Consider the following 24,690-nt stretch of genomic DNA (forward strand, 5'->3'; position numbering starts at 1 on the left):
AATTCTTTAAAGGATTTTTGTGTTTCTTTAAGGACTTCATCCTGTTTTCCTGTGTTCTCCTCAAGTTTTTTGATAGTGTTATTTACTTCCTTCTTATAGTCCTCTAGCATCATCATTAGAAATGATTTTAGATCTGGTTCTTGTTTTCCTGGTGATATGGGGAGTTCAGGACTTTCTAATGTGGGAGAACTAGGTTCTGATAATGGCAAGTACCTTGGGTTGCTGGTGCTTGTGTTCTTGTGCTTGCCTTTCGTCTTCTGGATCACCTTTGTGCTATCAGAGCTGTCTCTGACTGGGGCCTGTCTTTCCTATTATCTAGGTTGTGTCAGAACTGTTTGGGATGGGTTTTGCTGCTTGAGTTAGAGATGAGGCCCAAGATGTGCTCAGTGCTCAGGTGGAAACCGGAAGGGGCTGGGGCTCCGGGTCAGGAGCGGATTCCTGGATCCCAATGAGTCCCAGTGGCTCCCAGTGGGTCCCAGTTGCTCCCTGATTGGGGGCGAGCACTGCCACCTCCTAGCCTAAGAAACTGCTTGAGCTAGCTTGAGCCACGGAGAGCCCCGCTCCCTCTAGGTTCTGTGAGATTGGGTGCAGAGCTGACTCCCGGGATCTGTTCTGGCACAGACCGGAAGGAACCCACGCTCCGGGCCCTGGAGTGAACTCCTGGGTCCCAGTGGGTCCTAGCCACTCCCTGTTCGGGGGCAAGCACTGCCACCTCCTAGCCCAAGACCCTGCTTGGCACAGAGGTCCTGCGAGCCCCGCTTCCTCTGGAGTCTGCGAGATTGGGTGCAGAGCTGCCTCCCGGGATCCGCGAGTGCTCGGGCCCCGACCGGATGGAGCCCGCTCCAGGCCAGGAGCGAATTCCTGGGTCCCAGTGGGTCCCTGTTTCTCCCTGTTTGGGGTGAGTGGTGCTTTTTCCTTACCTGGGATGCTGCGTGAGTTCAAGCTCCTGGGAGTCCCTGTTTTTCTTGGTTTTCTGCGGTTGGGTACGGAGCTGCTGCCTGCGACCTGCTCTAGGCTCGGTCCCAAACCGGAAGTCCCGGATGTCACTCTTCTTTCCCTTGGTATTGAAACTGCTGGTGGAGTCATGACTGTCCTCATCAGACGCAATACCACCATTCCCTCCAAGCAGACACAGACTTTCACCACCTACTCTGACAACCAGCCAGGTGTACTTATTTAGATGTATGAAGGCTAAAGGGCTGTGATCAAGGACAACAACCTTGTGGGAAAGTTTGAGCTCACAGGCATACCTCCAGCACCCCGTGGGATTCCTCAGATTGAGATTAGTTTTGATATTGATGACAATGGTATTCTCAATGTTTCTGCTATAGATAAGAGCACAGGAAAAAAGAACAAGATCACCATCACCAATGACAAAGGCCACATGAGTAAGGAGGATATTGAGCACATGGTCTAAGAAGCTGAGAAGTACAAAGCTGAGGATGAGAAGCAGAGAGATAAGTTTTGTTACAAGAATTCACTAGAGTCCTAGGCCTTCAACGTGAAAGCTACTGTTGAAGATGAGAAACTTCAAGGCAAGATCAATGATGAGGAAAAACAGAAGATTCCTGACAAGAGCAATGAGATCATCAGCTTGCTGGATAAGAACTGGATTTCAGAGAAGCAAAAGTTTGAGCATCAGCAGAAAGAACTGGAGAAAATCTGCAACCCTATCATTACCAAACTCTATTAGAGTACTGGTGGCATGCCTGGAGGAATGCCTGGTGGCTTCCCTGGTGGAGGTGCTCCTCCATCTGGTGATACTTCTTTATGCCTCAACATTGATTAGGTGGATTAAGTCAGTTTCAGTAGAGGGTGTAGCATTGTTCCACAGGGACCCACCACAAGTAGCAAGGAAAAATAAAACTATCTAAATTGGCACAAGAGAAAAGAAAGAGAGAGAGAGAGAGAGAGAGAGAGAGAGAGAGAGAGAGAGAGAGACTAATGTCTAATTTTATGGTTAACAATCATGTATATTTTATTTGTTTGATTGTTTTTTATTTAGAATTTCACTCTTTAGACTCAGCTAATTTTGAAATCATACCAATAATCCCACCTCAGCTCCCAAGTTCAGGTTTACAGATGTGAACCATCACATCATCTAGACATTACAACTTAATGTTAAAATGTTTTGAGAGGCCAAGAAGTGGTAGCATACTACTTTAAACCCAGAACTCTTGGAGGTAGAGGCAGAAGGATCTTTGCTTTCAAGGACAGCCAGGTCTACAAAGTGAGTTACAGGACAGCAAAGGACACACACACACACACATACACACACACACACACACAAACACACACACATTCCCCTGACCAGTAGAACAAAATAATACCATCATCAGCAACAACAATAATAAAAATAAATTTCTTTTGAATAGTATCAACTTGCCTTACTTTATTTGAATGAGGTAATGTACTGGATAAAACAATAAATAGACTCAATGGTACTTCATAATTCTTTAAGGAGAAACAAATATGCAGAGCAAAAACATGGTAGTTGTGACATAAATAAAAATAAAATCATCCATAAAAGTAAATCTTGGTGCCTGGAGACGACTTAGTGCTCAATACCTTTCAGGTTCACTAGAATCTCTATAACCAGTATGAATGCTGTTTGGGGCTGTCAGCCTGTAGTTCTAGACAAAGAAGGAATATATGCAATACCTGGAGCAAGCAGTCAAGCAAGTATAGCTGACTCAGCAAAGTACGGATTTGAGAAACTTAAAAAAAGAATAAGGTAGAAAAGTGATGAAAAATGTTGCTGGTATGAACCTTGAGTGTTCATGTGATCACAAGCACAACACACACACACACACAGAGAAATATGAATAAATGAAAATGAATGAATGAGTGAATAAATGAATGAATAGATAAATAAAGTATATGAGTGGCTAACTCATGGAAGAAAGAGACGCCCCCTCTCACCCATTGACTTCAATATTCCCACAAGGTGTGATGAAGGTCCTTTATCATCCATAAGTAAATCTTACGGGCAAATTTTATATTTTATGTGGAAAACTACTGCTAGAGTGAGTTCATCAGTGCCACAGGTATGACACAACTAGAATATATAATTTTGTGAACATCTGTCCATCCTCTGGCTCTTAGTTTCTTTCCAGACCATCTGCTATAGTGTTTCTACACTTTGGAGGGGTCCTATACACATACCTTTTAGAACTGAGAACTCCATCACTTGTTCTCTGAAATTTGGCCAGTTGTGGGCTTCTGTTTAACCACTTTCAAATACAATACAAATTATAGCTTTATTTATTTTTATTCACTGACTGAAACATGTAGTATCTCTAGTCAAAGTGTCTCACTATTAGGTTGTGGCAAGGAACCAAAGTAAGTTGTATTGAAATGTATTGGAGGCCTCTGTGGTCCCCTTAAACAATAAGTTTTAAGGAAGTATCTCACACGTGCCATTGGGATTTTTATTTAATAGTCCATAGATTCTGGGGGTAGCATTTGATACTTATACATAGTATTTGCACTAAAATCCTCTTTTTAAAAATAGCCTGTGTGTTTATCAATTAAATTTGTTCTTTGACATATATATATATATGTTTTGGTTTTGTGTGTGTGTGTGTGTTATCTAATTGCCTCCTTTCTACAAGTGACTTTCTAATGTTCATATATTTTAAACTGTTTTTTGGTTAACAAAGTTTATCCAAGACAATTTGTGTGACCAGGAGTACAGAACTAACCAGTAGAGCCTGATGGGCTCCTTAGTGCATGAACACATAGAAATAATGGTTATGCAGTCAAATTCCATCAGTAGCTAGGATGCTAGCAGGCAGTGTTAGGGTTCCATGGGCTCCTTGTCTACGGCTGATTGACTACCCAGATTTCCTACCTTATTAAGGTCAAATTCACATGAGATTTCCACGGCTGTACCTTAGCCAGAATGCAGCCTTTCTCTGTTGCTTGGCTCTTACATTTTTACTGCTCAAAAAAGTGTAGACTTTCATACATTTTCATAATTTGTAGTTTAGTTTAACATATTCTTTGATGCCATTCCTCTCTTATCCCTGCCCCTCTGTTTTCTTGCTGAGAGATTTGCACCACCAATATTCCTTCAACTTTTATGTCTAATATGTCCTAGTATCTTACTACTTCCTACCATTTGGTCTTCCCTCAATGTCTCTTCTCAGTTTTTCTGAACATTAGTAACACTTGAAGTTAATCATGATACTGCAAAAGATTAGAGCTAGGATTCACATAAAAGAGAAAACTTATGTTTGTGGTTCAGGGCCTGTATAACCCCTCACAGTATAATATTTTCAGTTCTAGCTATTTTTTTCCAAGTGTCATGACTTTACACTTTAGAGCTAAATAAAATACAATTTTAAGTGTATATTATATTTTCATTATACAAAAGAACATAGATATACATTTCTTAATGTGCAGAATGCTTCGGCTTATGTCCTACACTGTGTGATAAATATATTCTGACTCATATCTATAATCTTACCTTTGGTAAATGACAAAAGGAATATCAAGAGTTTACAGATATCCTCAATCACAAAAAGAGGTTAAGCCAGCCTGAACTATGTTAATGGACACCTTATTTTAAGCATCAGCAGAGTGGGTGTATTTTAAGCTCTATAATCCAGGTTTTCATTGGAATAATGAATAGAGCGTAGTTAATTGACTAAGGCTTTTAACCTTAATAGCTTAATCTTTGTTCCTTGTATATTATTGAGGAGGATGCATAGGTAAAAATAAGTCTGTAAATATAAAAAATTGAAAGTGTAATTGGAGGAAAACTACAGGCCACAGCGGTGGTGGCCCAGGGAGGCTTTCACGCTGTGGGTGATCCCACATGTGGGAGGAAGGTCTAATGTTCTAGCGACCTGGAGGCTTTGGCAGCGGCAGGCCCCAATGGCATGAATCCTTGGTTCCAGAAAGGTTTATTGTCATGGCAGATGGCGGATGTATCTAGGCGTACCCCCTTAAAACTGAAGGCAGTCCCGAGTTATATAGGGAGGGAGAAAGGGGGAGGATCTGGGGAGGAATGCTTAATTTGCTCTGTCCTCTGGCCTTCATTAGTATGTAAATCCCTATGCCTGGAGGCCTCTAGTCACTCCCTCTGCCATGCACTTTGGGAGGGGCTGTCTGGCCTTCATTAGTATGTTAATCCCTAGGGCCTGAGGCCTATATCCTTACCTATGTGACTGAACAATGTAACTCTATGGAGACTGGACTGCTTTTCAGGACCCTTGGTTCTTGGGGGCACGGAACTCCTACTGGTTCTCACACAGAGTCTTGGGGTTCTAGGTAACTGCTCAGCCATGACCCAGGATACCTTTATGCAGTCCCACAGTGTAACAAGTCACATAATAGTTATTAAGTTATTACAAAACAACTTAAAGTTGCTTTATGTAATAAATCATACTACACTGCTTTGAAGTTAGTTTAATTCTACATAGTATAATTGTGTTTAGTAATTTGCAAATGATATGGGTCCCTTTATCAACCTCTTCTCCATACTCAGTACTACCAGTAGAGACTCTAACAAGAGACTGCAGAGGAGAATAAGAAATACATCATATCTTGCTTCACACTGGGGCTTTGCTCTTACTTTTTCTAGCTGTATTACTTTTCACCATCTCTGCTGTCCTCATCATTAACTGTTCAAGTGATGATGGGTGAATTGGTTATGTACACTATCCAAATTTTTTTCAATATTATCTCTTCCTATACAACAGAGAGGTCTTGGTTTTAGGGTGCTGGGAACTATTTCCAATCTGGGATCCTTGTATCAATTTACACCTTTTCAGAACTCTGGAACACTGCTCTGTGTTTAAAATCATGTTGCTTGTATGGAGAGCTCTCTTAAAGTCTTAGGATTCATTACATTGAGAGATATAAATGTAGTAAAGAGGAAGAAAGAAAATGGGGATTCAAAGATACTGATATCCTTGCTAATTGTGTTGATTTTTAATCATTGGGTTTTTAGACAGTATTTTAAAACAACTTTGTTTAGGTAGAATCAAGACACAGTGTAGTTGTGTATTGTTGGGTTTCAATCTGACATGATGAAAACCTTTTCTGATCTGATTAATCTGTACATGCTGGGCTGTAGCTCTTTTTGAATGGTAAATGGTTCTATTTTAAGTGTTTCTGACCTCCAGGATCCCGCACTCTATTGAGATTTACTAATAGTTATGCGAGTGTGCTTAATATTGATCTTTACTTAATCATGGTCAATTTTAAATCTCATACCCATCTTTCTTCTAAGCTTTTGCATCATTCTTTGGCACTTTAAAATATGTAATAAAACATATTATTTTGTTTTGATGTCAGTTTAAGAAACAGGGACAGAGTGGACACCCTTGACTTGTCCCTGAATTTAGTTGAGTTGCTTTCAGTTTCTCTCCATTTAATTTGATGCTGGCTATTGACTTGCTGTATATTGCCTTTATTGTGTTGAAGTATGTGCCTTGTATCCTTGATCACTCTAAGACTTATAACATGAAGGGGTGTTGGATTTTCTCAAAGACTTTTTCAGCACCTAATAAGATGATCATGTGGCTGTTTTCTTTCAGTTTCTTTATGTGATAGTTTGATATATATATATATATATATATATATATATATATATTCCTACATCCCTGGAATGAAGCCTACTTGATCATGAGGGATGATATCTTTAATGTGTTCTTGGATTCAGTTAGCAAATATTTTATCCAATATTTTTTGCATCAATGTTTGTGAGGAAAATTGTTCTGAAGTTCTCTTTCTTTTTGAGTTTTTCTGTAGTTTAGATATCAGGGTGATATGGCCTTATAGAATGAGTTTGTCAAAGTTTCTTCTGTTTCTGTTTTGGAGGATAAGTTGAGTGCTATTGGTATTAGCTCTTTAAAGGTCTGGTCAAATTCTGCCCTAAAACTATCTAGCTCTGGGCTTTAATTTTTTTTATTTTTTTTAATTTATTATTTTTTGGTTGTTGTTGGGAGACTTTTAATGACTGCTTCTATTTTTTTCGGAGTTATAGGACTATTTAGATAGCTTACCTGATCTTAATTTAACTTGGCAATTGGTATCTGTCTAGAAAATCTACTATTTTGATAAGATTTTCAAGTGTTTTGGCATACAGACTTTTGAAGTGAGACCTAATGGATTTTTGGATTTCCTTAGTTTCTCTTGTTATGTCTCCCTTTTCGTTTTTGATTTTGTTAATTCAGATATTGTTTTTGTGCCTTGTAGTTAGTTTGGCTAAGGGTTTATCTATTTTGTTGATTTTCTCAAAAAATCAGCTCTTGGTTTTGTTGACTTTTTGTATTCCTCTTTGTTCCTAATTTATTGATTTCAGCCTGATTTTGATTATATCTTGTCAGATATTTCTTTTGCGTGTATTAGTTTCTTTTTGTTTTAGAACATCTAGGTGTGCCATTTAGTTGGTAATATGAGATCTCTCCAACTTCTTTATGATGACAACAGGTTATTTCAATATTCTTATGTCTTCTGAGTCTTGCTTTGTGACCTAGTATATGATCAGTTTTGGAGAAGTTTCCATGATGTGCTGAGAAGAAATTATATTTTTTTGTGTTAAGGTAAAATATTTTATAGACATTAATTAAGTCTATTTGATTCATAACCTCTGTTAGTTTCATTATTTCTCTGTTTATTTTCTGCCTCAATGACCAGTCTATAGCACTCCTGGGCATATACACAAAAGATGCTCCACCATTCCATAAGAACATTCAACAATGTTCATAGCAGCTTTATTCATAAAAAGCAGAAACTGGAAACAATCTAGATGTCTTTCAACTGAAGAATAGTTAAACAAAATGTAGTTTTAGACAGTGGAATATTACTCAACTATTGAAAAGAAAGAATACCATGAGTTTTGAAAATCCATGAAGTTGAAAATATCATCCTGGTGAGGTAACCAATACCCCAAAAGATATGCATGCTATTTACTCACATTTGGTGGATGTTAGCTATAAAGTATAGGATTGCCATAGTGTAACCCACAGAACCAAAGAAGCCAGATATCATGGAGGGTTCAGAGGAGGATAGTTGATTCCTTCTCAGGAGAAATAAAATTGATATTGAAGGTGTACAAAAGGAGGGTGCTGAGTGGTAGTTGGGAGGGTAATGAGTCAGGGTATCAGATTTAGAAAGATCAGTAAAATAGAACAGAAGTCAGAGGTGGGGAACATCTCTAGGACATGCCAGAGACCTGGGACTTGGGGCTGGGAGGCCTCTGTATGCTATGATAAGTACTGTAGCTGAGACTCCTAGTATTGGAGGATATGGATCCTGAAGTAGCCACTTCCCTGTAGCTAGGCAGGACTCCTAGAAATGGGATCAGGACCTCAACCCACCTACAAAATTCTTAGACCCAAAATGTGTCCTTTCTTCAAGATGTGCATGGAAAAAGAGCAGAGACTCAGTGAATGACCAACCAATGACTGATCAAAATTGAGACCCATCCCATGGGCAAGAAACACTTCCTGACACTATTATTGATACTCTGTTATGTTTTAGCATTACTCTCTGCTGAAAGACTCTACCCATTAGCCAATAGAAACAGATACAGAGACCCACACCCAAAAGTTAGATGGAGCTTGGAGACACATACAGAAGAATTGGAGAAGAACTGAGGAAACTGAAGAAGATAGGGAGTCCACAAAAAGACCAACAGAGTCAAATAATTTGGATGCTTGGGGGCTCCAAGAGACTGAACTACTAACCAAAAGAGTGAACATGGACTGGACCTAGGCCCCCTCCACATATGTAATACAAGTTAAACTTGGTCTTCATGAGGGTCCCCAATCAACTGGAGTGGGGAGCTCTCCCTGAATTTGTTGCCTACCTCTGCATCATGTTTTCCTGAGCCAGCTAGTCTGACCTCAGTGAGAGAGGATGCAATAAGTCCTGCAGTGACTGGGGAGTATGTGTGTGTGTGTGTGTGTGTGTGTGTGTGTGTGTGTGTGTGTGTATGTGTGTGTGTGTGTTTGTATGATACCAAGGGAGGGATTCTCCTTTTTTAAAAGGAGAAGTGAAGGGGGACTGGTGGGAGGATCTGTGTGAGGAGGTACTGGGAGGAGTTTTGGAGCTGATATTTGGATGTAAAGTGAATAAATAAATTAATAAAAGATGAATTAATTAAATAAAAGAAGTGGGTTTAAAAGTACAAGCATCTTTATTCAATATTTTCACTTGGGTATATTTATTATACATAGTGCTGGATTTCATTGAGAAAATTTAAGTATCTAATCATCTTTTATAAATCATTGAAAGCAAGGGAGAAAAGGTCATAATTTTGTCATTAGATTTACCAACTCTTGTGCTTTTCCTCAGTATTTATGAACTCAAATTTCTCCTGTTGTTTTTCTCATTGATTAGAGTTTACTATTTTACTTTCATTTTGAAAGGTAGCATTGCTGAATGATAAAATCCTTGAGTGAAGCATTCTAGGATGGCATGTTGTTTTCTTATTGAGCATGATAGATATTGGACACCTGCCATCAAACATGTGTTTTCTCTGATGAGGATCAGTTGTAATTTTGACCCCTGCATCTTTGTGCATCAGTTCTTTGTTTCTCTGAAGATTCTTTGTTGGTGTTGATTAGCATTAAGAAATTCTTTTTGAGTATACATGACATTTTGTCTATTATTCCTCATCTTTTATTATAGTAGATTTGTTCTTTGGAATGCCATTTTGTAATTTTAATTAAATCTGGAACATTCCTGTTTATTACTTCTTCAAATATTTATTATTTCTCTTCCAAGTGAACTTCAGTTATGATCATATTAGACCTTTGATGTTGCCTCACAGTTCACTGCCTCTTTTGTAATAGTCTAGTGTGCTCTTTATTTTGGACAATTTTTACTCCAGTATTTCAAGATTTAGTACTCCTTATTTAGCAGTGATTAACTTTTGTCATCCAATCTTCCAATCTGTATTAACTTTAAGACAAATATGTGTGGGTCCTGGGAATTTTTCCGTGTGTGTGTGTGTGTGTGTGTGTGTGTTGCACAGTCAAAAGTAGTGGCATGGTGTATGCTGGTAGTTCAACTCCTAATTAAATGTTAAAGTAAGGCACTTCTAAGATCTCTCTGGACTTCCCAGTTCTTTCTGTTTATCTGAGGAGGTATCATGACCTGACTTGCATTCTCGAACTATGAAAACTGCACCCATGTTGAATTTTCACCCTTTGTTTCTTTTCACCAAATGCTTATTAGTTTTATTATAGTTAATATGCAGATTGTTTTGTAATTTCCTAGTTTTGTTTGTTTGTTTGTTTATTCATTTATTTATTTTAAACTCCAGGTTTTATTCCCCCACCCAGTTTACCCTGCAACATTTCCACATACCATACCTCCTCCTTGTACCCCTGTCTCCACAAGGATATTCCAACCCCTACCCCCACCCCACCAGACCTCTAAATACCCTGGGGCCTCCAGTCTCTTGAGGGTTAGGTACATCTACTCTGACTAAACACAGACACAAGAGTCCTCTGCTGTATATGTGTTGGGGGCCTCAAATCAGCTGGTGTATGCTACCTGGTTGGTAGCCCAGTGTCTGAGAAATCTCAGGGGTGCAAGTTAATTGAGAATGTTGGTCCTCCTACAGGGTCACCCTCCTCCTCAGCTTCTTCTGACTTTCCCCTAATTGAACCACTGGGGTCAGCAGCTTCTCTTTACTGATTGGATGCAAATATCTGCATCTGACTCTTTCAGCTCCTTGTTGGGTCTTTTGGAGGGAAGTGATTTTTGTTTATTTTTATATCTTTCTTATGAGAACGTAAATCTAATTCTAGCTCAGATTAAATCACCATAGTCAAACAGAAGTTTTGGGTAATTCTGTAGTTCAATATTTTTCTGTCATTCAAAGAAAAAATAATCACAGAAGTGGGGATGTTGAAGTCATAACTTCTAAGATGGCATATGTCTTCCTTTGAGTTTTCATGCTGTATTATTGGTTATTTTTATTAAATAGCATAAAGACTTCCACAGAGTATGCTATATGTCTCAACATACTAAAACTTATTTTATATCGATACTAATATCTACTTTTAATATATCAACATGCTTGCTATTCAACAATATGAACATTGGTTCTCAATATATAACCTTCCTGCATAGACTCTTACCTTAACTAGTCATTGACCTAAATAATTTACTCATTTTAGGAACATTGTTAAAGATCAAGTAAATATAAATCTCTAGAAATCTATACATATGAGCACAAACCTGTATTTCCAGAACTAGGAGGACTAACACATAAGGATTCCAAGGCCAGCTTGGGCTGTTTAAGGAAGTGTATAACAAAATCTATAGAAAAATAGTGTTCATTTTCATTAATGTAAAACAATGGGGATGACAAAGGTCAAATTATCATACTAAGGCAAAATGTTTTTTGTCAGGATTAATTGTAGTGTCATGTTACTGGAAACCATGGATATTTCAAAACTTAAGAGCTGTATGATGTATATTTTGACCATTGAGTCTAGTATTCTCATGCTTACTGGTGCTCCTGTGTTAGCACTGTCCACTTTTGTATACATATATAAGTGTGTGTGTATGTGTGGATGCATGTGTCTGTGTTAATATAAGCATATACAATGTGTCTAACATTTATTGCTGTTACAAACAAAAAATACTATTAACTGAAAGACAATTTTTCAATGTTAGCTTCAAAAGTGTCACACCATAAAACATGATTTTTCCCATGATTCATTGATGTTATAAATAAATCCCAATATACTTAAATTTATCTCAAAGTATTTACAATATAAATACCACGATTATGCAGCTACCACATTCTAAGGAAAGAGAATAGATTTATTTTAGTTAGGGTTTTTGTGGCTGTGTAGAAACACCAGGATCACAGCAGCTCTTATAAAGGAAAACATTTAACTGGGGCTAGCTTACAGTTTCAGAAGTTTAGTCTGTTATTGTCATGGTGAGAACCATAGAAGTATGCAGGCTGATATGAAACTAGAAAAGGAGCTGAGAGTTCTACATTTTGATCTACAGGCAGCTGAAGGAGACCATGTTGCACACCATGCATAGCTTGAGCATAGGAAACCTCAAAGGCCACCCCCACAGTGACACACTTCCTCTAGCAATGCTACACCTATTTCCACAAGGCCACTCCTCCTAATAGTGCTACTTTCTATGGGCCATGCATTCAAATACAGGAGTCTACGGAGCTCATATCTTCTCAAACCACCACAAGACCTAAGTCCAGAAGAAGAGTAAACAATGGAGTTAGTGGAGGAGGCAAGGAAGAAGGAATTGAAGTAATTAAATTCAATTCTTTGGGATGCTTATCAAGAATAACTGTAGTTCATTACTCAAAATGTTTGCATTGAAATTCAATAGCCAATGTAATAATGTTAAGAAATGGAGAGTTTAAGAATATTAAGCCAAGAAGCTGAAGAACTCTTTGATAGAAATAGTAACACTGAAAAGTTTTGAGGACCATCTTTATCCCTTATTCCCTTTCATCTTCCATCATGTAGGACAAAGCAGCCAGCTTAAAATGAGAGTCTAAGCCATCATCAGACAGATATCTACCAGTCTCCTTCTCTTAGACATCCAAACCTCCAGAGCTTTGTGATATGAAGTATGTCTATTATTTACAAATCCCCTTATTTGAACTATATTGCTATCATAGCAGTAATAGACTATGGCTGTCATGTTTGCATTACTAAATTCAACATGCCTAAATCTATTATTCCAACATGAATAATGGTAAATGTAATGTCGAGTTAGGTTACTGTGAAAGAGAATGTGCAAACATGTACAAAGAAACCAGCAAATAAAGCAAGTGCTGAGTAAAGCTGTACTTCATTTTCTATCTGGTACCCATGTCATTTGATGATAATGAAATGTGGGCATACTGTTATGGAACCTATGATATTAACTGAAAAAAATTGATTTACTCCACAACAAAGAAAAAAATAATTTTAATGTTAAGCACATTGTGAAAGCATGCTCTTTTCCAAGTGAAGTGCTAATGAAATTAAGATTCAGAAGTATATAGGTGCCAGTATTGTTTGTGAATCATTGTATGCTGCTCTTTTATTGAAAAGAATTTGTTCCAGAATAATTGAGGTTTTTCTTGTACACATTCATCATTGTTCAAGTGATGCTGACATTAGAAATTGTTACATCCAAGATGCTGATGTAATTGAGCTTATTCAGTATTTGGCTTTTATTTAATTCTCACACTAAGTGACAATGTTTTATATTCTGTGTTCATATGACAACAGATTAAAATCTTCTTTAAAATCCTTTCAAACAAGCTGTGACATTTGATAAAGTGGTACATGTACAAAGCTACCAATGGCCTTCCTCTACCTTTTCTGTTTTATTTTAGCCTTGTTACACTAATCAATGATAGTGTGAGTCTTGGAGTCTATATCTGTCAGCAGTATACTACAGTTTAGTCTTCAAAATTGCTGGAAGTGTAAAGCTATTTTACTTACTACCACATGCCAGAAATTTGGAAATATACTTGACATGAGTAGATGCTTAGTACACACTTGTAGAGTGATCATGAGCAAGTGACTCTAGCTTAAAATGTTCCTCATAGTAAGGAGGAACCAAATTCAGCTATTCTAAGTCCTATGTGACTGGATAGCCCAGAGACATAGTGTAGAGCCAAACACACCTGCCAAAAATAATTCAATGAAATGATTGCTAGTAATATTGTACTATGCTCATAGACTGGTGCCTTATCCAGTCTTCATCATAGAAGCTTCATCTGGCAGCACATGAAAAAGGTGCAAAGTCTCAAAGCCAAACATTATAAGGTGAAAGAGTCTAAACTGGAGGGCATTTATCCCCTCCCCCTGGAGTTCATTGAATCCATGAAATAAGGAAGGGAATGTAGGAATCAGAGAGGACAGAGAACAACAGGAGTACATGGTCCACTGAATCAAATAAGCAGGGCTCCTATGGGCTGCAAATACTGCAGCAGCTAGCCTCAAGTCTGGGTGGGTTTGCACCATGTCATCTGGTTATATTTTGTGGCTGGTAGTTTGGTGTTTTGGTCCTAACTGGAGGAGCAGTTGTGTCTCTAAGTCTTTTGCCTCTCTTTGCAGTGGCATTTGATATTTTGGAGTCTATAGAACTTTTACTGTCCAACTACTCCTGAAAATTAACCTATTTCTGTCAATGGGCTTTTTATTTGTAAGCCAATGGAATTTATTATGAGTATTGTTACCCTCTTATTGTATATTGGATAACTCTAATTAAACACACACACACACACAGACACACAGACACACACACACACACACCAGTACTAGTAGTAGTAGGCTTACATAAAACTTTCGTAAGGCCATCATTATTAGTTATTCCTCCTTATAAAACACAAAATACTAACAGTTTGTTATATTTGGAAATATCAGTTTAGTAAGAAGCATCAGAAAGACAATTTGCAAACTTGTAAAAAAAAATGGTAGAGATTTAAGACAAAGGTGCCTCCATGGAGTACCATCAAAATGATTTTATAAGTTATTAAATTTTTGAAATGAAGCATTCAGGATACACTCATCTTTCCTCTTTCTGGCCATCTGCAATATTTTCAGTCACATGTTTATCAGTGCTTTAGCTTGCAATTACAGTTTTGGCTGCATTTAAATCCATTTTATCTTTTTCAATGCACTGGATCCGGTGTATTTTCAGGCTAATATCCATTTATAAGTGAGTATATACCATGCAAGTCCTTTTGGGACTGTGTTACTTTACTCAGGAAGATAGTTTCAAATTCCATTAATTTGCCTGCAAAATTCATGGTGTCTTTGCTTTTAATTGCAGAGTATGCCATTGTATAGATACACCACATTTTCCTAATCCATTCTAGAGTAGAGGTATATCTAGGTTGTTTCTAGTTTCTGGATACTACAAATAAAGCTGCTATGAATATAGTTGAGCGAGTGTCTTTGTGGAATTTTGGAACATCTTTTGAATATATACCTAAGAGTGGTATAACTGACTCTAAAGGAAGAACTATTCCCAGTTTTCTGAGAAACTACCAAATTGACTTACAAAGTGTTTTTTTCATGTTTGCACTCTCATCTGCAATGAAGGAGTGTTTCCCTATATCCACATGCTTGCAAGCATGTGCTTTCTTGGGTTTTTGATTTTAGCCGTTCTGATGAGCATAAGATTTGTTATCAAAGTTGTTGTCATCAGAGTTGTTTTGTTTTGAATTTTCCTGATGACTAAGGACTTTGAATATTTCTTTACACCCTTCTCAGCCATTCAAGATTTCTCTGTTGAGAACTTTTTTTTAAAGCTCTGTACCACATTTTTAAATTAGGTTATTTTGGGTTCTCGTTTTCTGTGTTCTTGAGTTCTTTGCAAATTTTGTATATTAACCTTCTGTCAGATGTAGAATTGGTAAAGATCCTGTCCAAATCTTCAGCCGGACATTTTGACCATACAACTTGTGGATACCTCCCTAAAAATAATCTCCAACTATATGAGTGTAAGTAAACTTTCCTAGTTCAGCCCCACTATCTCTTTATCTATCTCTGTCTTTCTCTATCTTACATCATTCCATTTGGTCTAAGGACACGTCTTTAAATAAATTCTTTTTTTATTTTTAGTAATGAAAATTATTAAATCTTTACCATGCTGGGAATGAAATGTTTAATCTTAATTCTTCAGACATCTTTTCTTGTTCCCTGTAATTTATATCAAATGAGGCATGTTGGGATTACTATGCAAACTGATATTGAATATTGTATGGGTATTTTTTTCTTTTAAATAGAGTAGTATAATAGGAAAACAACAAGTTAAGATATCAACAGAAAATCTGCTTTGGTGGTACAACATATGGATCTCCATGTAAGTGTAAAATTTATTAAAGGAGCTTTATTTTTTTAAGTTTCATACAAAAAGACAGATGGGTTGCAAATTTAGTAGAAAATTCTAGGAAAAGGACAAATGAGTTGCAGAAATGAACAATAATTATGCAAAAACCACATTAAAAAGCCCCAAATTCATGTAATGCTACCTAATGTAGGTCGAATTTTACTCAATATGTTAATCAGCTGATGAGGACTTAGAAAGAAAATGCTGATTAACTTAGCAGGTGAGGGAAGGGGGAAGAAATTGTACATTTTATTGTGGATAGAATTATGATACTATACCATTGAAATTAGAGCTCTCGTTTCATGCACAAAATGAGATTTTCATAAAAAAATTAAATAGTCAGAAGAAATGACAAGCAAGATATGGTTATTGTTTTCAGTAACCATAATTATTGCTTCGCTTTTCCCATGCATTAGTCAATTGACACATATATATCCTCATTTCTACACTGCTGTAGCTAAAATGAAGTATTGGACTTCTTCTCAAAAATGCTACTTGAAAAAATGATTAACTATTTAGGGAAAAACAGAAAAAGAAGAAGAAATACTTAAAACTTTTTTAGATTACAATTTAATTGCAAAATTTTTTCTTTCCTTTTCCTCTCTCCAAACCCACTATATTCTCCTTCAAATGCATAACCTTTTTTAAAAAAAGTAATTGTTAATGCATAGATATATGTGCAATTGTATATATATATATATATATATATATATATATATATATGTATAAATATACATATATGTGTATATGTGTGTGTATAAAGAGTATATTAAAATACAACATATCAATCTGTATAATGCTAACCATATGTATATTTCAAGGGTGACCATTTGGCATTAGAAAACTAATGCAGTGCCCTTTCCTAGAGAGGACCACCTCCCCTGTTCTCAGCTTTCCTTAGTAGACTATAATTCATTGTGTATGGCTGAGGTTTCATGGACTTTTTTTTTTTATCCAGTTTGTCATGTTTATTAGTGCTGTTTTTGTTCAGTTACCATTTGGGCAGTCATGTTGTTTAGACCTTATGGATGTAGCTTCTGATGTTGCTGGAGAGAACACTTCAAAGCCAACTTCATTAATTTATGGCTCTTACAATATTTCTGCCTATTTTTCTACAGTGTTCCTTGAAGTCAGAAATTCCTTATAAACATATTCCCTGGACTAGACTACAAGAATCTGATTTCGATTATTTGTGGTTTTCTCTTATGGTCTTCTTCTCTTGCAAAGAGAAGTTTCCTTTGTTAGTAAAGAAAACCACTGAACTTCTCTGTGGGTGTAAGTATAAATTCTATATAGTGTTGCTCTAGATTAAATTATGTTAGGTTTAATAAATTAGTGCTGGTAGGTTCTTCTCTAAAAACCATAATTTCACTAGAACTTAGTAGTTAGATAGGTGTCTCTTACCAGGCACAATCTTCCTCTTGTTGAGCAGATCTTAAGTCCAGTTGGAAAGTTGAGTTTTTCTCATTCACTACCAAGGTATATGCACCACTACTGCAACCTTAGTGTTATCATCCAATACTGGTGTTAATGTTAAAGAAACTCCAAGTCACACAGTCTCTTACTGTTGCCCTTTGTTAATCCCCAAGTTGTAAGTCTGTATTGCCAAACACACTATGTACTTTAAAACAGGTCCCTAAGACTACAGAGGTAAAACTGAACGGAGGTCCCTTCTGGGCTATTTATCATGATACCCAAAGGTTTCATTAAAGCTTCCAAAGGAGGGAGGTAACCAAAGCCTTGCCCAGCTATGATGACTGTGAACCACATCAACATCCAGAAAGTAAATATTGAACATGAGAAAAAGCTATGTAACATTATCTTAAAATTGAATTGGTTTATACAATAACAAATTCATATGTATTCTTTTTATTAATAAACTAGGGATGAATTATTTAAAAACATTCCTTGAAGGATTCATTTCTAGTCAAAAGCTCATAACTGAGTTTATGGTAAACTACCTGAGGGAATCTACTCTTTATGTTTTTCTAAGTAAATGTGTTGATTTATAAATATGTAGTTTTATACCCATAGTTTTGGACTTGGTCAAAAAAGCTTCTACTTGTGATAAGAAATTATTTATGAGTGTAGAGAGCCATAAAGAGTCAAAATTATGAGACTTAGTATCACAAATACTCAGTTATAACTGCCATGTCTACATTAATCCGTCTACCCAAGGCTCATGAGCACAGATAACACATAAAGAATATAAAACCTGGAGGTTGAGAAAATATTATGATATGGTGTCTTCTTAACATGACTTAAGTATGACTCTGGTGAACTCACAGAAGTTCTGATTTTCTGCACAAGACCTGCATAAAATTGGAAAGACTGGAGATATTTATATGTATTCTATTATTTGTGTATCTGTGTGTAGATAATCCATGTGACCCCACTCCTTGATGAGAGCCTACTTTTGTTAATGTCTGCTAAGAGAACAAATATTTTTGTTCAGTTGTAAAGACACAGTTTTGTGCTATTACAGCTCTGTAGTACAATATGGAATCAGGAATGGTGATACTGCTGGAATGTTGGGGTGTTTGTTTGTTTCTATAGGACTGTTCAAGCTATTATGGGTTTTTTATTTTTCCATATGAACTTGAGTATTGTTTTTTTCATCATCTGTAAAGATTGTGTTGGAAGTTTGTTGATAAGTAAATGAAATTTGTAGATTATTTTTAGTATGGTACCCATTTTTACTATGTTAATCCTTCAAATCCATGAGCTTGGGAGTTTTTTCCATTTTCTAGTTGCCTCTTCAATTTCCTTCTTCAAGACTTATTATACAGGTCTTTCATTTGTTTGCTAAGAGCTATTCCAAGATATTGTATATTATTTCTGGCTCTTGTAAAGATTGTTGTTTCCTGGACTTCCTTCTCAGCCCCACTGTCTTTGTATATAGCACAGCTTCTGATTTTTTTTTTTTTTTAGTCTTGTATCTAGTTTTTGCTGAAGATGTTTTTCAGCAGTAGGAATTTTCTTATTGCTCAAGATAAAATTTCAAGCATTATATCTAATACACATGGAGAGAGAGGAAAAACTTGTCTTGATCCTGATTTCAGTGGAATTGCTTTGAGTTTCTCTCTGTTTAATAGGACATTGACTAGAGGCTTGCTGTAATCGCCTTTACTATGTTTAGGTATAGCCCTTGCATTGCTGATCTCTCGAAGACTTTTGTTATGAATGGGTGTTAGATTTTGTCAGCTTTTTCAATATCCCTTGAGATGATCATGTAGGATTTGTTTTTTTTTTTTTAATTATTTATACAGTGCAACATTGACAGCTTTTCATATGTTGAACCATCCTCACATCTCTGCAATGAAGCCAACTTGATCATGACAGATGATCTTTTTGATGTGTTCTTGGGTTTCATTTGTAAACAATTTGTTGAGCATTTTTCATGAATGTTTATGAGGGAAGTTGCTTTGTAATCATATTTTTATGAATGCATGGTTTGGGTATCAGGATGACTGTGGTCTCATAAAGTGAATTTGGCAACGTTCAATCTCTTTTTATTTTGCGGAATTATTTGAGGAGCATTGATATTAGTTCTGAATGTCTGATAAGCCTTTTGCTCCCCTTCTGTGACTGCTTCTACTTCCTTAGGGGTTATGGTTCAGTTTAAATTATTCATCTGACCTTGATTTAACATTTTTATTTGGCGTCTATTGAGAAAACTGTCCATTTCATTGAGATTTTATAGTTTTATGGAATACAGGCTTTAGAAGTATGACCTACAAGTGCTTTGTATTTCCATGCTTGTTATTTTGCTTTGGGGTCCCTTTTTTGTCAATTTGGATATTCTATTAGTGTCTTTTAGTAATATGAATAAGTGTTTGTTTGTCTTGTTGATTTTCTCAAAGAAACAACTATTTGTTTCATTGATTCTTTGTATTATTCTCTTTCTCTTTTATTGATAGCAGTCCTGAATTTGATTATGTCCTGCTTTCTACTCTTCTTGCAACCGTATGCTTTAATTCTTTTTAAATTGTCCTAGAGCTTTCAGATGTGCTGTTAAGTGAAGGCACATAGTGGTACAGCTTTTCCTCTTAGCATCACTTTCATTGTTAAGTTAATATGGTGAGTTCTCTGAGAATTGCATATCAGTTTCCTGAAAACCCAGCTATACCACTCCTGAGTATATACCCAAAGGATGTTCTACCATACATCATGGACACCTACTCAACATTGTTCATAGCAATTTTAGTCATAGAATGTAAAAACTGGAAACAACTCTGATATCTCTCAGCCAAGGAAAAGATGAGGAAACTATGATGTATTTGCACAATGGAGTATTACTCAGCTGTTAAAAACATTAATATTATGAAATATGTCAGCAAATAGATGAAACTAATAAAAAATCATATTGAGGCAGGGAACATAGACCCATAATGACAATATGGTGTGTACTCACTTATGAGTCTATTTTAGATATGAATTAATCATGCTATATTCCAGAGACCCAGAGAAACTAAGTAACAAAGATGATTTAAGTGGGGATGCAAGGATCTCTGAGGAAAAGTAAAATAGAATATTTTTTTCAGATTGACAATGGTGAGTAGAATTCAGAATAAGAGGAATCACTTGCAAGTGGTAATGATCAGAGAAAGAAAAATGCTGGGGGAAATGACTGGGGTTACTTTGGGGGCAAATGAAAACCTAATGCAATAAAAACACTATGGAATCTACAAGAGTAAACTTAATAAAGACTCCTAGAAATTTGGGAAACAGGGCTTGAATAAAAACACCTTCTGTTACCATATAAGTGGATGGATTCTGGAAGCATCTCAAGTGGATGGATTAGGACATCAACCCAGCAAAAAAAATATCCATCTATGCTACGTCCTGCCTATGGAGTATGCTGGGACTGTAACCTAGTAGAATGACCAGAAATTTCATCTGGCAGCTGATAAGGGAAGTTGCAGAGTATCACAGTTATACATTAAGTGGAACTCTGGATTCCTGTGAAAGAGCAGAAAGAAGGATTGGAGGAACCAGAGAGATCAGGAAAACATAAAGAGAACACAGCTCACATAATTAACTGACTGGTACTCATGGGGCCTTGAGAGATCAGTGAATCTTGGTCCACTACATATAAGTATGACTAAGTAGCTTGGTCTTCTGGTGAAAATCCTAACAGTGAGTAAAGGAACTATCCATGACTCTTTGCCTACTTGTGTGACCCTATTCCCAGTATTTGGTTGTCTTATCCAGACTTAATATAATGATAGATACCTGATGTTATCGTCATTCTTGTTTTTTTTATTAGATATTTTATTTACATTTCAGTTGTTATCTCTTACTCCATCCTCCCCCTCCCTCAGCCCAGGAACCTCGATCCCATCCATCTCCTCCTTCTTCTATAAGGATATCCCCCCCAAGTACCCCCACACTCCCACCAATCTACCCTCGAATTCTCCCATACTAGGCATCCAAGGATCTCCTCTCCCACCTATGCCCAAAAAGGCCATCCTCCCCTACATATACAGCTGGAGCCATGGATCCCTCACTATGTGCTCCCAGGATGGTGGTTTAGACACTGAGAGATCTGGTTGGTTGGTATTGTTGTTCTCATCATGGGGTCAAACCCTTTCAGCTCCTTCAGTCTTCTAACTCCTTCATTGGGAACCCCATGATCAGTTCAATGGTTAGCTGTGAGCATTCGCCTCTGAATATGTCAGGCTCTTGTACATCTCTCAGAAGACAGCTATATCAGGTTCCTGTCAGTATGCACTTTCTGACATCCACATCAGCGTCTACCTTTGGTGACTGCACATGGGATGGATACTCAGGTGGAATGGTCTCCAGATGGCCCCTCTTTAAGTTTCTCTCCCACACTTTTTCTCCATATTTACTCCCTCGAGTATTTTGTTACTCCTTCTAAGAAGTACCGAAGCACTGACACTTGGTCTTCCTTCTTCATGAGCTTCTTGTGGTCTGTGAGTTGACTCTTGGGCATTTCAAGCTTCTGGGCTAATATCCAGTTATCAATGAGTACATACCATGTGTATGTGTTCTTTTGTGATTGGGTTACCTCTCTCAGGATGATATTTTCTAGTTCCATCAATTTACCTAAGAATTTCTCAAATTCATTGTTTTTAACAGCTGAGTAATACTCCATTGTGTAACTGTACCGCATTTTTTGTATCCATTCTTCTGTTGAAGAACATCTGGGTTCTTTCCAGCTTCTGGCTATTATAAATAAGGCTGCTATGAACATAGTTGAGCATATGTCCTTATTATATGTTGGAGCATCTTATATTTGGCATTCCTATTCTGATCATCTCCCCATCCCTCCATATGTGCCCCCTGCCCTTGTAACTTATGACCCCAAAGGTAAACAAAATCTCATTGTGAAAGCTGTAATGTGTCAGTGTGTCCCATCATCTATCTATCTATCTATCTATCTATCTATCTATCTATCTATCTATCTATCTATCTATATCTATATATATATCCACATCTCATTACCACATTTTCTGTATCCATTCCTCTGTTGAAGGAAACCTGGGTTCTTTCCAGCTTCTCGCTATTATAAATAAGGCTGCTATGAACATAATGGAGCATGTGTCCTTGTTATATATTGGAGCATCTTCTGGTTATATGCCCAGGAGTGGTATAGCTGGGTCCTTAGGTAATCCTATGTCCAATTTTCTGATGATCCTCTAGACTAATTTCTAGATTGGTTGTACCAGCTTGCAATACCACCAACAATGGAGAAGTGTTCCTCTTTCTACACATCCTCCTCAGCATCTGCTGTCACCTGAGTTTTTGATCTTGGCCATTATGAGTTGTGTGAGGTGGAATCTCGGGTTTTTTTTAATTTGCATTTCCCTGATAACTAAGGATACTGAACATTTCCTTAGGTGCTTTTAGGCCATTTGGGTTTCCTCAGTTGAGAATTTTTTGTTTAGCTCTGTACCCCATTTTTAATAGGTTATTTGCATATCTGGAGTCTAATTTCTTGAGTTCTTTGTATATATTGGATATTCTATCCTTGTTTGTTGTCCATAGAAGACCTGCTCTTTACTGAAGGGAAGTGGTGGGCAGGGTAACTGACTTCAGGATATAAAAAGACACTAGAATGTAAGTAGCTCTTCACCCACTCTCATGCAAAGGATTCTAATCAAACTTAATGAAATCCTTAAATGACTTTAACGGACTTTCAATAACTCCTTACTGATTTGGCACAAATGATGCTGACCCATTTCCACATTAGAATGCTGACTGACTGGAGGGAGCTCTTGCAAGTTTTGGGGAGGGATAAAGAGGTGCTATAACTAATGAGTACATGTCCAGTAGAAACTGATTGATCTTTTCTTCCCATACCCCTAGCACCTACAACAATATTGGCCCTTTTCAATGATGGACCCTGGGCCTTTGGAAAATGACATGTGGTATAATTGTTCAATTTGAAGCTGAGTACTTCACAGAAACTTAGTTTCTTCACTTTAACTGTTTGTGACTTTTCTGCATTAACTTGCACCCATTGTACAAAGAAACATTTCTGTTGAAATCTCAGAGATGAAATCATTATGTGTAGAGAGATATGAATTTAGCATATTGTTAGATTCCATGTCCATTTAGTTAAATTATATTACTTGGTTCAAACTTGGAATCTATGAATTAGTCAACCTCAGGTTCTTGCTCAGATTTAATTTCTGGGATCATTTCTATAGTTTGTACAATATCTTCTTAAAATTCTCTGTTCAGTCTGAGAAAAATAAGAGTCAATTTTCTTTAAGAATACTGGCCAGGGTAGATCAACTAGGTTCTGGTAGATGGCTCCATGTCCAGGACAGCATAACTAGACTTAGTGTGGCATTTTATTTTTAAAGATATGAAGCTGGGAGGAGTTAGGGTAGGTGTAGAACCAAGAGAAGTAAGAAGGAATAGTTGGGATGTATGTGATCATACTACATTGCATGCATGTATGAAAGTCTCAAAGAACAAAAAGTGTAAATTTATTTTGTGTGAATTGTGTCTCAATAAAGACATTGTTAAATTTGTGGCAGTGGGGTGAAGTTAGGGGAGTAGTGAAAATGTGGAGAAGAAGGGCTTCCATGGGAAAGAAGGTTGATAGACAGGAGAATAAGGTCAACATGATTAAAGTAAATTACAAAAATAAATAAAATTAATGAAAATAAATAAAGGGGGGAAAAGATCACAGTGAAGAACAGGAACCAATGGTGTGTCAGCCTCTTGGACCCATTTTCTATTTACCTGCTAATTTTGCTATCAAAACAGAGAAATAGGAAACATAATGATTACGGGGAATCCTCCTGAGAATATGAGTTTTGTTCTGTAATATAAATACAGTATGGTATTATTTTGCTAGAATTACAATGCTTTTAAAATTAGACCTTGAAAATGTTTCTGTGGAAATTACTTTTAAAAATGTGAAGCATGATCACACATTTTATGACAGACTGCAATGTTTTGAAATAGCTTATGTTTGGCCACAAAATACACTAAATAAAGTAAAACACTGTAATATATTTTTATTGCTTTTATGGTAGCTTGTAAATAGGCCCTTCACTAGTGGGAAATACCGTAACATACTAGGATAATACTAAATTTATGCCAGCAAGAGAATATAAATTAAAAATTGTGAAGAACCTGTTTCATTTGGTTTTCCTGTCTTGTATGTCTATCTACAAAATACAGATATAACACCCTTGAGAAGGGTAAAATTTTAGACAGAGACAAAGAATGCAACCATTGATTAGTAGACCATTATCCAACATAAATCCTTGAAAGAATCGATTGGTTTTCCTACTTCAAATGATGTTCTTTACTCAAAATGAAAACATTGATTACTTTTTAATTTATAACTCTTAC

The 24,690-nt window shown here is 36.7% G+C and overlaps 1 pseudogene; it reads left to right on the forward strand.

Moving 5' to 3' along the window:
- Window positions 1-1,693, forward strand: part of LOC114630906 — a 14,342-nt pseudogene extending 12,649 nt beyond the window's left edge.
- Window positions 1,694-24,690: the final 22,997 nt, after the last annotated feature.

This window comes from Grammomys surdaster, unplaced genomic scaffold (assembly GCF_004785775.1).
Source record: "Grammomys surdaster isolate TR1022 unplaced genomic scaffold, NIH_TR_1.0 348, whole genome shotgun sequence".
NCBI lineage: Eukaryota > Metazoa > Chordata > Mammalia > Rodentia > Muridae > Grammomys > Grammomys surdaster.